Below are 13786 nucleotides of genomic sequence, written 5' to 3'. Positions count from 1 at the left end.
AAGACTATTAAAAATATAGCATTGCATCTATCAAACTACAGCTGTGACATTTATCCAGCAGGAATTATAAAGTTATGCTATAGTTTTTTACATGACATGATCAATCATTATGTCAGAGTCCTCCACCACAGTCTTTTCCACTTCTGCATATGTTAAATTCTTTAGAAAATCAGGTCTGAAGGGAGCAATTACTAGTTTTGACCATGAAGTAATATCTAATTCTTTTACTGAGCCAATTTGTGGATGACATCTGCAAAAATATCTTTTTCTTTTTGATGTTAAAATATTTTCTCACAACAATAAGTATAGGTAAGCTATTTGTAGATCGATGTCTCTGAAAAAAAGTGTACAAACATTTTTTGTTATAATTATCAATGTTGAAAATAGTGGTGCTACTTAATATTTTTGTAGAAACTGATACATTGTTTTCCAGATTCTCTTTATCAACAGAAAATAAAAACAGCAATTATTTGAAATAGAACATTTTTGTAACTTGTAAATTACTTTTACTTTTGACTAATTTAATGCATCCTTGTTGAAAAGTATTACAAAATAAATAAATAAAAATAAAATAAAAAAACAACAACAACTTATTGACTTATTTAAAATTTTTAATGGTAGTGTGTTGATTATATTCATATTAATATAATGTGACACATTAAAAAAATGCACAATTATTTACTGCATATAATATTTATTTTAAGTATAATTAAAATAATTAAAATAATGTAAGTTTATTATGCCATCAACTAACTCCTAATCTGCATACAGTAGTTGCAGGACATTTCAAGTTGCCCCTACATAGGGAACCTGTGAATGGGAATGCTTGAGAGTCCAATATTTAAGCCCAACCAAGGTGAAGTGCAGATGACCCTGAAAAGTTTCCACAAATGATATCTCTGTTATGCCATCTATCTACAGGAGGCGATATCAGAACAAATACAACTCTGCTCTCTGGAAAAGCTGCTCGGTTTACGTGAGGACAGACTGTTGAGATACACATCAATGTGTTTTTGTGTGTTCATGTGAGTATGAGAATGATTGTGTGCTTGTGTTAAAATGTGTGTGTATTAGAAACCCCTAAAATCGAATAACCTTGAGGATGGATTTCATTTGCGATGAAAAAATGTCCCTATTGAGCTCAGCAAAGCTGTTCTGCCTAACACAAACACGGTTTCTCTCTCTGGAGAGCGCTGAACTGGCCTTGCTTCAGAATCTCATATCTGAAAACTACAAAATCGTATGGATGAGCCTGAGAGTACAATGACAACCAAACAATACATTCCAAAGCACTGAAACATGGAGTCTCAGCCCAATAGGCCCCTGTGTGTCATCCTTCCTTCCGAACATAAGCGGCCCACCTGAACCATCTTATGAGGCAACCATTATCAGTCAGAAGAGAATAAATGGAGTGTGTTGTAGGTATTCTCTTGAATTAAATGAGATTCCACACCATTATCTGCTTTAGTGGATGAGATTCCTCACAGCACACAGAATCAGGATCTCAGATCAGATTACAATTTAGATTCAAAACAATAAAAAAAACTGCCGAGCAATTCAAATTTGAATGTCACTTATAATATGCTTTTTTCTCATGACTTTGAGACGTTTTAGACTGTTTACTGGGGGAACTCGGAAGGAAGTCGAGCCCCAGCGGGCTAATTCAGATCGGTGCTCCATGTAACCTCCGAGCCAGACAGCCAGGATATGAAGGACTCACTCATTCTCCATTGGACATAATCATTCTAAATCAGGCCTGGAAATGTAGGGAGGACTTTGAGTTGGCGGATGACTGGAATCGGATTGAGTCACACCTGTGATGCTTCAATCCATGAACGAAAGGATATACATTTAAAAAGAAACAGCTCTTTGAGAGGAACCATTGTAAAGCTATACATTTCCTAGGAAAAGATAACAAACAATGATAACAAACAACCCAATTCTGTCAGAAATGAAAGTGGGTCTGATAAGCCAACTATCAAATTCCTTCAAAATTCTTTTTATTCCTTCTTTTTATTATGCGGGTTAAAAGATTAGCTCAGGAATTTTGGAGACCTGTGCAAGTAGATGGTAAAGAAGGATCAGAAAATCCTTGAAATCTTGAAACACACATGGGCATCAACAAGATGAGCATTTCAGAAAACAGACCATTATGTGATAGAGTTTATGTGTAAGTAAATTGCATTACATAAATCATCACTTCACTGAACTTGACAATGTGCAAAATGACAAAACACTTTGTCCACAGACATTGTGATAAAAAAGGAGATTAACATGAGTGCCACATCCAGTCTTGTTCTTGTTTCTGAATCAATGCCCAGATCCGTGTTTGACAATGAGTAAAATTCGAGAGAAACAAGAACAAACTCCCACAAAGGCATGTGACTCACACCAAACTCTACCACAAAACATATTTTTATCCTTTGACATTGTGAAATCGAAACCCTTAGCCCAAATATTTGTGGTGAAACAGTGCTTAGGTAGTTTCTCTTTCTACTTCATTTAGTGGTGAAAGAAAGATAAGATCAGAGACAGAGATGGAGGGAGAGAGAGTGAGAGTAAGGATTATGATGTTGTCAGTGTATCATGATGGTAAGAGATATTCTGCAACTTTGATTGATAATGTACCACAGTAACATCATCTGGCCTCACAAACTATAAAAGGACACTCAAATGCATTCTCTCATTATGATTCTGTGCTAGAAAGGATAAGCTGTGGTAGGGCTGCCATGCACCTATTTATTTATTTTTTTTAATGACAGTCCTTCCTCACTTGGTAAGCCAAGGCAACAGCAGGACACATCCAGAAGGAAACAAGAAAAACCCCCCTACCACCCTTGAGGTTAAAACACAGGTTTTTTCAGCTTCTGCGGTTCAGACTTCTACTTGCCCTGCTAACATTTTTGGCCCTAACACACCTGGTACTAACACCAACCACTTTTTTAATTTATATTTTGAATTTGTAGTATGAAAATATAAGATTATATTTTAAAATCTAATCTAGTAACTACGAGTTTTTGACCTGTACTACTTATATGCTTTACGAGTCACTATGCTATCGTTGACTGTATGGCACCATCTTGTGCCACTTAGCCACCGCGTGTTACAATGGAAGACTTCAGCATTAATTTCAAATATATGGGTAAAAAACAAATCTTTTTAGCCATGTAAAAACGCGCGGATAATGTACATCCAGCAGCCGGTTGTTATCTCAGAATAAACCCCTTCAGGCTGATACAAGACTTCGCGTCGGGGTCCTGATCACCCTGTCGGGGTTTATTCTCAGATAACAACCGGCTGGATGTACATTATCCCTTACATATATACACTTGTCTGAGTGTAAAGTGTGTGTGGTGTGTTTTAAAAGTTCTTCTTCTGTGTTCAGGGCCATAATGGTTTGTGTTTGCATTCTTTCGAGCACCTGACATCTGCATGAGGGTCATGTTCACCTAATTGGGCTGTTCAGTTAAGTGACCTGCTGAGACACAAAACACTAGAACATGAACACACACAGGAGAAAAATGCACAGATTTTAAAATTTACAGCTGTTGACGTAGTGATCTGAGACGCTATTTTCCCTAATTTAGTGTCCAGGGGTTTTCCGTGACAAAGTAGAGTAAGAAATAAAGGAAAGTTTTAAAAAACTAAACTCTCAGTCCTCAGAGAAAACATCTTTTTTCTCTCTCCCACCTCTCCACCCAATGCTAACATTAGAATCCTTCAGATTAATCAATTCATGAAGTATGCAGAACAATCTCAAAACCAAATGAGCTGTAACAAGAACTTGGTCACAAAAAACATGGGTTTGATAACGTGGATTCCAAAAAAAAAACTCGGATACTCCTACTGCATTGCAGTTATGCATTGAAATCAAGATGATACTATAACCATTAGCCGCAATTACTGAAAAACAGGGTTACAGTAAAGCTTATATGGAAGTCGTACAGTATCACCACACTGTCGCCATAAAGCATGATATTCATTAAGCGGCATTCTGTTTCAGTGAACTGTTAGTGCTTTGATAAACAATGTAAATGTAAAATGAAACAAAAATTATTCATGTGAAATCACAGGTCTGAGCCTAATCATTTTAGCCCAAAAGATTCCCAGATTTCTGAGGGGAAATGACCATTTTAGAATCGAGTGTAACAGCGCCCGTAAATATTTTTCAGTGGCTTTTGGGTCCCAGTAGTATTAAAAAATTCTCCCATTTAGAGGATTCAAAGAAGTCTTTGTTTAAGAGTTTATAAGCCCATGAATCAAACGAAACTAGCAATGAGGTGAATCAAAACATGAAAAATGTTGATCTGAAGCAAAAATAGTATTTGAAAATCAGAAAAAAAGACAAAGGTACAAGACTGTGTGCCTAATGGCTTTAAAGAAATGACAGTTTACTTGTCGTTGAGATCACTCTACAGAATCACAGGTAAGTTCTTCATGAATGATACTGTTTAAATACAATTATTTGAAAAATAAGTGTGAATAATGCAGGCTGATGGTTTTTAAAAAAGCATATGCCATCCATTAAAAACCTTGTAGCTCACGTAGATCTGTCTTTTATAAGCTTGCTGTATCAAAATCTATTCCCCTATGAAGAAAATGAATGGGAGATTTTACTTCCAGAACCCGACTGTTTTTCACGAATCTTACTAAAATTACATAAAGTAGTTCCAAGCTAAACACTCAAAATTGCAAACGATTTCCACTAAAATACTGAAAGACAAAAGGTCTCTATAAGTCCCAATAATTGAATTGACCATGCAGTTTTCGCGCCTGCCCGTTGGATCCGCCCATCCAATCACCAAGAAGGCTGGCCAGACCACGCCTGTCAAATGGCTAGCTGTCTCCCGACAGGAAATGAAACTCCAGATGTGGCCATCTAGAGTGAGCTGACCCTGCTTGTGTGTGTGTTTGCTGTGTTTGGAAGAGTGTGTATCCAGTACATTGGCACTAAACCAAAACCAGGTGGTCGTCTCGTGTCTCCGCACCAATGGAGCCCTTCTAATGGCCCTCAGGGCAGCAGGACTCTGCAGGCTAAGATGTGGGAGACGGGACCTTTTATGGGGAACGGGGGGCCACTGTGTTCAGTGTGTGGGCACAACACCTCTGTGCTGGAGGAATGTTGTTATGATGTGTGTATGTTTTGATCCCTGAAGCCTTCTTACTAAAGAGGTGCTGATAAAAACAGAGCACCACATAAGAATACCCTGCGCTGTCAAGAGGGTTTACAAACGCAGCTAGCAAAATAAGGTCTGCATATAAAAGCAATGCATGTCAGTAAGTAAGAAGAATATTTGGACTCCACTGAAATAAAGGCAAGAGCTAAAGCTACATATCAAATTACAATTAAAACATTAACTAAAAGTTAGTACTGTTTAAGTAGTTTGGTTTTTCTTAAAATTCTCCTCACACCCCAAAGCAGTTCTGCCCTTTTATTTACTGGTCTCCATTCTCAGGTCGCTATTACAAAATTGGTGTTACTTAAATTTTCTTCAGTTTGAAGAATAATTGAAAAATTTAAAGAATGTTCTGGGTATTTATTTTCATGCAATCAGAATAGAATGGATGAAATCGAAAGGAAAAGCACAGTGACAAGTTTCAGAAAAGGGTATCTTATAACTGACATATTTGAACAAGAAGACAATGAAATTTAAGCCATTATTCCATGCTCCTCTTGACCTCAAGCTAGATTCACCTCAAGAACCACATCACTTGGATCACTGAGTTTTGACAGAGATACTGTTTGAACCATTAGAAGACTTGGAATATTACCAGTAGTCTACAAACCATACAACATTAGTTTTTATGATATCCTTGATGTTGTTTGGTTGGTCCTATTTTGAATTGAACCCAAAAACCTCCAGTCCATCCATAATTTTTTAGATGAACATATCCATTTAACACACACATCAACACAAAAACTAGAATTAAATATTGCAATTCCATCAGTTTACAAAAATACAGAGACTACCAGAGGAAAGTTTTGAAAAATGGAAAAAATGTGCCACATCACAGCACCATCCAAATTTAGTCTACAGAGAACATTTAGAGACAAGGCCGAAGGAAAAGTGTAAACAATCGATGGCAGTAAAAACTATTCATGCACAACAGACACACACTACTGACATGTAGGCTAAACATATAATTTCAGCCAGACCAGAAATAAACTACAATACTAAATGTCAAGGCCTTGTCACTGCTTTCCACCGTTAGCAGGTTCACTTAGAATTAAGAGTACACAAACTCAGAAATGACAACACCACTAAATAAAGCTATTAAAATTTCCAAAACAATTCGTGTGCTAAGGAAGACAAAACAAAGATGTACTGTCAAGAAATGCGGCATACTCAACCAATCAAACCTTACAGAATCTTGATGGTAATGTGGCATCGTTTTTTTTTTGTTTGATCGGGTCACACTGCCATCCAGGGTCTCACAATGTGTTACATGTCAGGGCTCTTTGAAAGAAACTAGGACTACAAACCTCCTAGGACAACACAGTCAATGAATCTAACTTACAAATGGATAGCTTGTCAGACTAATTCCACAGTTTTCTCGAGAGTACAAAGGCTTCCTACCCCTAATCTTTTGATTAACAGGGTTATATACCACAAGGTGGTTGCAGGATACCTACGCTTTGATGTGGTTTTATGACCACAGGGGCCTGGTCTTATTCTGTAAAGGCGCAGAGATTATGTCGTGCTAGGTGAAACATACAGAATGGCTGCAGGGAAATTGCACGTGACTGTGCACAGAAGCGTCATTGAAAGTACAGCGCTCCATTTCAATCAGCTATCATGGCTGTAAATGGCCTCCTCCCTCACACCTGATCAAAGCAGTTTTCATTTCAGCTCAATTTAGTACAAACTTCTGGAGTTTATGGAGATGAACCCCAGTCCACATACAACCAGACCAGCCGAAGAAGGATGTTTTTGGATTCCCTTCTTCATTACATAAGTACACATTATTAAATTTTGATTGTTGTGGTCAAGGACGTAATTTTTGAAAGGAGTCATGGCTCACAGCTCTCATATCTCCGGTTTTCTCCACCACGTAGCAAACTATTCCCCGAACCACACTTCTTCCCTTGATACAGACACGATCGCATGGTGTTTAGGATTCAGCATCCTAAAAGAAGAGTTTGACTGATCCATGTCCTTTGCATTGTACGCATGCCTGCCACTCTCCGAAAGATAGCTTTTGTCTTGCAGAACTAGATCTTAACTCGTGGCTCTAGCAGCTCGCACCAACCCATGTATTTAATGCCAACGGTGCCGCTCAAAATGTTGCACATCAGTACACTGCTGGCCGCTACCGCCACACCATACCAAATCTTCACCACAGACAGAAAAATATATGAGAGGACTCACTATCGAACACTGCTTGCCTGATACTCACATCATTCTTCAGAGATGGCAGAGATATAGAACATACCTCTTCAGTCTTCTACAATCCTCCGGCATCAGCCGCACGCCTACTGAGCCACACTTCTGTGAACTAGAGTGTTTTCCACCCCCAACACACTATCGCTATTTAACACTCCTCTCTCCATGAGTGCATCAACTTCACATATCCTTGATGAAGAATCGTGGACTCAACCTGCCATGCAGCCTGGCCCCCCCCAGTATGCTCTCTCCACGTGTTCTTTTGATTCTGCCCTAACGATGTCAGTGGCTTTGTTTGGGTCTTAATAATCTGTTGTCAGCATACCTGCTGCAAACTAAAGTTTTTCTTCAGGCAAAATTTTGATGGTACAGTTTGACTATGCCACCATGCAAGGACTTTATGACTGAATTCTCCAGATGTATTAACGACGGCGCCCAATTTGTGGAGATAAATGAAAGTTGTGAGAAGATGAGTTTTTTTTAACTTGCATGCATGTAATCCTATTGTAGGAGACCTCCCAAAACAATATTAGGACCCGTAAACCGGAAAAATGGCATACATGGGGTACTTTGAAAAAAAGGCCTGTTCATTCTACTCCTTTTCCTGTTTGGACGACTTGCTGCATTATTCTAGAGTTTCTTTGTACACCACCATTTGAAAGCACTGAATGTTGTTTGGATATTAAGTGGTTGTCCCTTGAAAGTGTAGTCTTTTCTGCCATTGCTTCTGCCAAACACATTTGTGAGCTTCATGCCCTGTCAGTGAGTGAATCGTTCTATGCTGGTTACCAGAGGATACCGGGTCATCTCTTCAGCTTAATCCAGCCTTCCTCCCAAAGGTCCCTTTTCAACACAATTTTGTGATCACCCCCCCCCCCCCCCCCCCCCCCCCGTCTATTCATCTGGCTGGCTTTTCAACCTCCTTTTTCTCCCTCCAATGCAGTCGGGGAGAGGTCTGTCTTGTACGAGCATTGAGGTGCTATGTTAGTCTGCTATCTTTCTGACTTCTTCTCAGACAGACCGATCCAGTTATCAACATTGTTATCGTGAGGTACACAAGGGTGACTCCCTTTGTCATCAAGCAAAGACTATCAATGTTGGATAATGTCGAGACTCACTAATAATTCTCAACCCACCTTCTACCAGTGGGTGTTACCTGTCCTAGACCTACTAGGTGCTAATCTCTTCATCTATGGGCCGCATTACGGGGATTTTCCTTGGAACGGACTGGTCTGTGCAGCTGCTACACCCAATGGTCCTCTCAAAATACCTTTGCACGAATTCTCCCAAGGTCAACGTTGCCCCTGCTCTCCATGACTCATGAGTTCTGCCAGTCCTGCCTGGAGTATCCTTGATGTTTCTCAGGTGGGTCTGCCATCCCTCATGCTGCATTGTATGTAGGTGTCATCCACTAGAGCAATAGCCACCATCTCTGCAGTCATCCGGAATTCCAAGAACCACAGTTACACATGTAACTATCGTTTTCACACAAGAATCTTAAGCAACACAAAATTGATTTCAACATTTATTATAATAAGAAATTTTCTTAAGCAGCAACTTAGCATGTTAGAATGATTTTTGAATGGATCATGTTGACATGAGACTGATAATGATGCTGACAATTAATCGTTGCCATCACAGGAATAACAACAGAAATTTTTATATACATTAATACGAAAATATTTGCACAAAAAAAAAAAGAATGTTTTCATAATGTTACTGTTTTACAGTATTTTTTACTTAAGGTGCTGTATGTAATATTGCACAGAGTGGTTGAACCTAGGTATTGCATTCCAATTCAAAATGTTGGACGAGTGTTTTTCAACCCGCCCCCTCCTCCTCAGACTGACACACGCAGGTTACCAGATTTGAAACACCAAACAGGAACAAGCACACTTGATGATGAATGAAATGAAATACACTTTTTTTTCTCTGCCAACTGACAACCCGGGATGCCGAAATACAATTGGGTAAACTGGCAGTGAGCGGTAGAGCCCTGAACGGGCCTCAAAATTAGGCCCTAGCCTGGTCCTGGCCTTGACAGCTCAGGCCCCTAGCCCCGCATGTGTTTGACCAGCTTCATCATAATTAGTGAGGCCGCCTTTTAATTCCCCACTTCTCCCAAAACAGCTTAAACTACTGTTTCAGCTATACAAAATAGTTCAGTTTTGTATTTAATGGCAAAGTGATTATATTTTGGTTTCATTTTTTTTTAAGTTCATTTCGAAAAACGTTTTTTTTTTTTTTTTTTGTTGATTAAATATAGTTTTTGTTTTTTTTAAAGTAATGACCAAGTGGTCAGCGGCAGACAGTGAGCTGCTCATATATGTTTGATCAATTTAGCCTCCTAATCATCACAACTTGCCTAAAATAAACTCTATAGATACTAAAACAGGTCTAAGCATATAACAAATGTTAAACGTTAACTCTAGATAAATGTGCGCTATCCAATAGTTTGTGCTGGAGAGTGGAAGCTAAAGCGTGCTTTGCAGGATATGGAGGGACTTAGTGACGCATTCACTCTGCATGTTTTCGCGTGGATACACCGTCAGTTTTTGCTCATAAGGTAAGATTAATTCATCATTCTGAACTGTTAAGGGTTCCTGGCAACAAAACGTTTTAAAACTAAGGAAATAAAACATGATGTGCTTTCTGCCTTCTGGTCTTGAACTGGAGCACTCTACAAAATGAAACCGAAACTCAGCGGACATGACATAAACAGTCACAGACCATGATAAACATATCTATAGAAAGCTTTGAAATTAGTACTTAAATCTAAATAATAAAACATATCATCGAAAATAAAAAACTCTTTCAATTACAATCATATATCCGTAACTAAGATGCATTTCTTAGCTGCGCGTCTAATGAGGAGATGGCTAGCACTACACCTGACTAATTGGCTCGTTGTTTGTCGTGGTAATCAAATCAAAACTCTTCCCAAAACGCAGCTTTTTTCCAAGCGATTGAAAACTTTTAATACTCTCCCCACGCTCCAACTTCTCCCTGATGCTTCTGCATGGCAACTGTCACCTCGTATGCTAATGCATGCATATATGCGCTAAGGTAATTGCTAGGCGATGCAGGGGATATTTAATAATATAATCATTATACAAGTATTTCATGAGCAGTAGCCTGTGTGTGTTCTTCTGCCCACAACCTATTGGGTTCCAAAGGATATGGGCACAATAGTGCTGAGAGAAGTTTATATGAGGGGGACCCGGGATGGCCTATAGCCTCTAGTGGGGCTGGATTTCCTTACAAACTAAAATAAAGAACCGCATTCCGCCCAGAAACGCACATTTTCAAAAAGGGAATAACTGACTGCAGTACTGTTTTTCAGATAAACAAATTTAGGCTAACGTAGCATGCTTCTCTAAATATCTGCAAATAGATTATGGCATTTTGTAATGCTTTATTAGAGTCAAAATCTTACATATAGCACTCTTTAAATACATGCAGCCTTGGAAGGGGGGGGGGGGTTTGGAGCATAGAGCATAAAGCTAGTGTTTTGGTTGTCATGGAGGATCCTGATAACACATGCTAGCCCTGTCGACAGAGAAAGACCTGAAATAGGATGGATGGAGTGGATGGGATGAACATTAAATGAAAAGGATAGGAAGAGGGCAAGTTTGTAATGGAAATGCGAAAGATAAATGAAATGTGTATGGCAGAAAAAAAAACTAAAGAAATGTAGGGCAAATGAATGGATGGAGGGCGAAGGCGGTTTACATAGCCTAAGAGATAAGTGCAGAGTTAATAGGATACTCTTAAAAGATAATGCTTAGATAATACAGCTGATGGATGTTCTCCTTAAATGTAACGCGCAGATGGTCTGGCCTTAATTAGGGAAGCTTATGTAAGAACATCCTCTTGAATCTGGATTGTAATGTACTTTGTTAGTGGCAGCATAGCCCATGTTATCTTTGATGTACGTAATTCTATCTAGGTATTCATTCCTAGGAATTAGTTGAGTAACACCGACATTTCATTAGATACAGAAAAGTTTTCTCAAAAGTCCTGGCACTCTGTGAGGGTAATTCATATACGTCCAGTCCCCTTATGAAGTTAATTTCCTTTAAAATTTGTTTAACGATGGAAGATATCTGCCTATGTAGACAGCAGATAAATGAAGCAGCTTCATAGGGTTTGGATCAGAGTCATAGTCCTTACTCTCAAAAAATAAGCAATGGACAAGTCTTGTTTGTTTGGATAGGTCCAGTGGTTTTAAATGTGCCAGACTGATCTGATAAAGATAGACTATAGTAGCTGTGGTTTTAACGGTTTTCTACGTTGAATGAGAAATAATGCAGTATGTAAATAACTGTGTGCAATATATCGTTGTTTTATGCAGTATGCAAACACACTTTGCTTTCCTGCCTCTTTACACAGTGAACAAATAAATGTGTCAGAACGCATTTGCATATATCCCTATCTCTTCTCCCATAATTGTATGGTTATGCTTAACGGCATCATTTAGTCTAGAAAGTGTTTACAGACACGCATACAATCAAGCATAGAGTTGATAGGCCATATTTCACAGGCCACCACTGACTACAAGATGGCCACTGTGATATCACTCTGAAACCAAATCCAAACACATATAAAAAACAAAAAACAATACACCTACTCGTGATCACAGGATTAACTGCTATAATGCTAAAAAATTCAGTGAATTTAGGTGAATAAGATATTTTTTTCCTGATGCCTGTTTCCCTGCCCCCAGTGTAAAAAACAAAAGGCACCTTCCTCAGACTTAATTTTTCTGACTTTATATTTTGTTTATTGCAACCTTTGGTTTTGTAATTGCAGCTTTCTATATCTCAAAATTGTGACTTTATTTTTCACAATTGTAAAGGTTATTCTAGTATAATTGCAACTTTACAATAATGGCCCATATATTAACTGTAATTTGAGGTAAGTTGTATCTGTAATGAAAGTGTAAATATATTTTGTTATTCATTTTCGGCTGAATTCCATATATAAGAAAGCAGACTATAAAGAGTCTGACACACACAAAATACACTATGGCTTGCAACTCCAAACTAATGTTCTCTCTCTCTCTATTATAAGTCACACATACAAGATAGACTTTGACCTAATAATTAATGCCAGGACTGAAACACCAAAACACACCTAATAAAGACATTTCCTGGAAAGCAATACCACAAGTATGCGATGTGAGGGGTTAAACTTTTAACCATCTGATTCTTGATTGTGTCTCTAACACACAGTCAGAGGCTTGAGTTCAGTGTCTGTGTGTGTGTGTATGCATAATGAGAGGAAACCAGGCTCCAAAAATAACAAGAGTCTGTATGTGGATGCCAATGAACTGCACTCCTCCTAAAAAAAAAAAAGAAAAATTAAATTTATATATTTTATATATGTTAAATATATATATTATATGTTAATTAAACACATGTTGAAGATTTTTGTACAAGCATGTGAAATAGGACTGGAAATTAACTGGTTTTTGGAAGGTAGATACTTACAGTATATCTGTAGGTGGCAGCGAGCATACCATGTAGTTAGAGTTCATTCAGGAGTGTGTGTGTGTGTGTGTGTGTGTGTGTGTGTTATTGTGCATGTACTCTGTGTTTTGGTATGTTTTCTTGGTTAATAAATGCCTCTACGGAGGATCAAGCCCTGGAAATAAGTCTCTTTTCTAGCATCTATTTAATAAGGTCCTATGGACCTAGATAAACTAAAGGTCCTAAAAGATTTATAACCATTCAATTGTGTATAAATATGGAATAGCCAGATTTACTTCCCATAAACTCACACACACTCACATCAGTGTGCTTTATGGAGGGAGCCCTACTGAAATGAGCCAAACACAGTGTATAGCTTTTGTACCATAATTTTGACTTCCTGCTAATTTGGGTCTTTATGGCAAGAAGGCATACACGACGACCTTTATGATTAAGACATTACTCAGCTGGAGGAGCATTTCTATGATCAAAAAGATAGCCAATGGGGGTACCTGGAACATCCTCCTGGGATGTAGGCAAATTTGGTCTTTATTCCCGGAAACTATAGCTGATGATGAGTCACTGCAGAATTGGGCTATTTTATGATCACTGCATATTTAATTCTATAACACTGTACGTCTAAACTGACCAGGAGGAACATGAGTCTAAAAGGAGGGACAAATCTATGGGAATGCACATACACTCTGTCATACATACGCATAAACAAAAACAAATAAACTGGGCCGGAATGCTGTGTATATCATCATATGGGTCTTAGTTATCTAAATAAGTGCAGATATCTTCTGCTATCATTTAGAAGGAGAGAGAGAGGAGGCTGGAAAACAGAAGCCAAAATCAGCATGTCGTGGGTTATCAGTCTGTCTGTTTCAATTTTTCTAGCTTCTTTCTCTCATCTCCTATACGTAACTG

General features: G+C 38.4%; 1 pseudogene; it reads right to left on the bottom strand.

Moving 5' to 3' along the window:
• The window catches only part of LOC109113153, a 108422-nt pseudogene that overhangs the window by 52830 nt on the left and 41806 nt on the right, over window positions 1-13786 (bottom strand).

The sequence above is a fragment of the Cyprinus carpio genome, unplaced genomic scaffold (assembly GCF_018340385.1).
Source record: "Cyprinus carpio isolate SPL01 unplaced genomic scaffold, ASM1834038v1 S000006753, whole genome shotgun sequence".
Lineage (NCBI taxonomy): Eukaryota > Metazoa > Chordata > Actinopteri > Cypriniformes > Cyprinidae > Cyprinus > Cyprinus carpio.
This window is presented reverse-complemented; position numbering and strand designations above follow the sequence as displayed.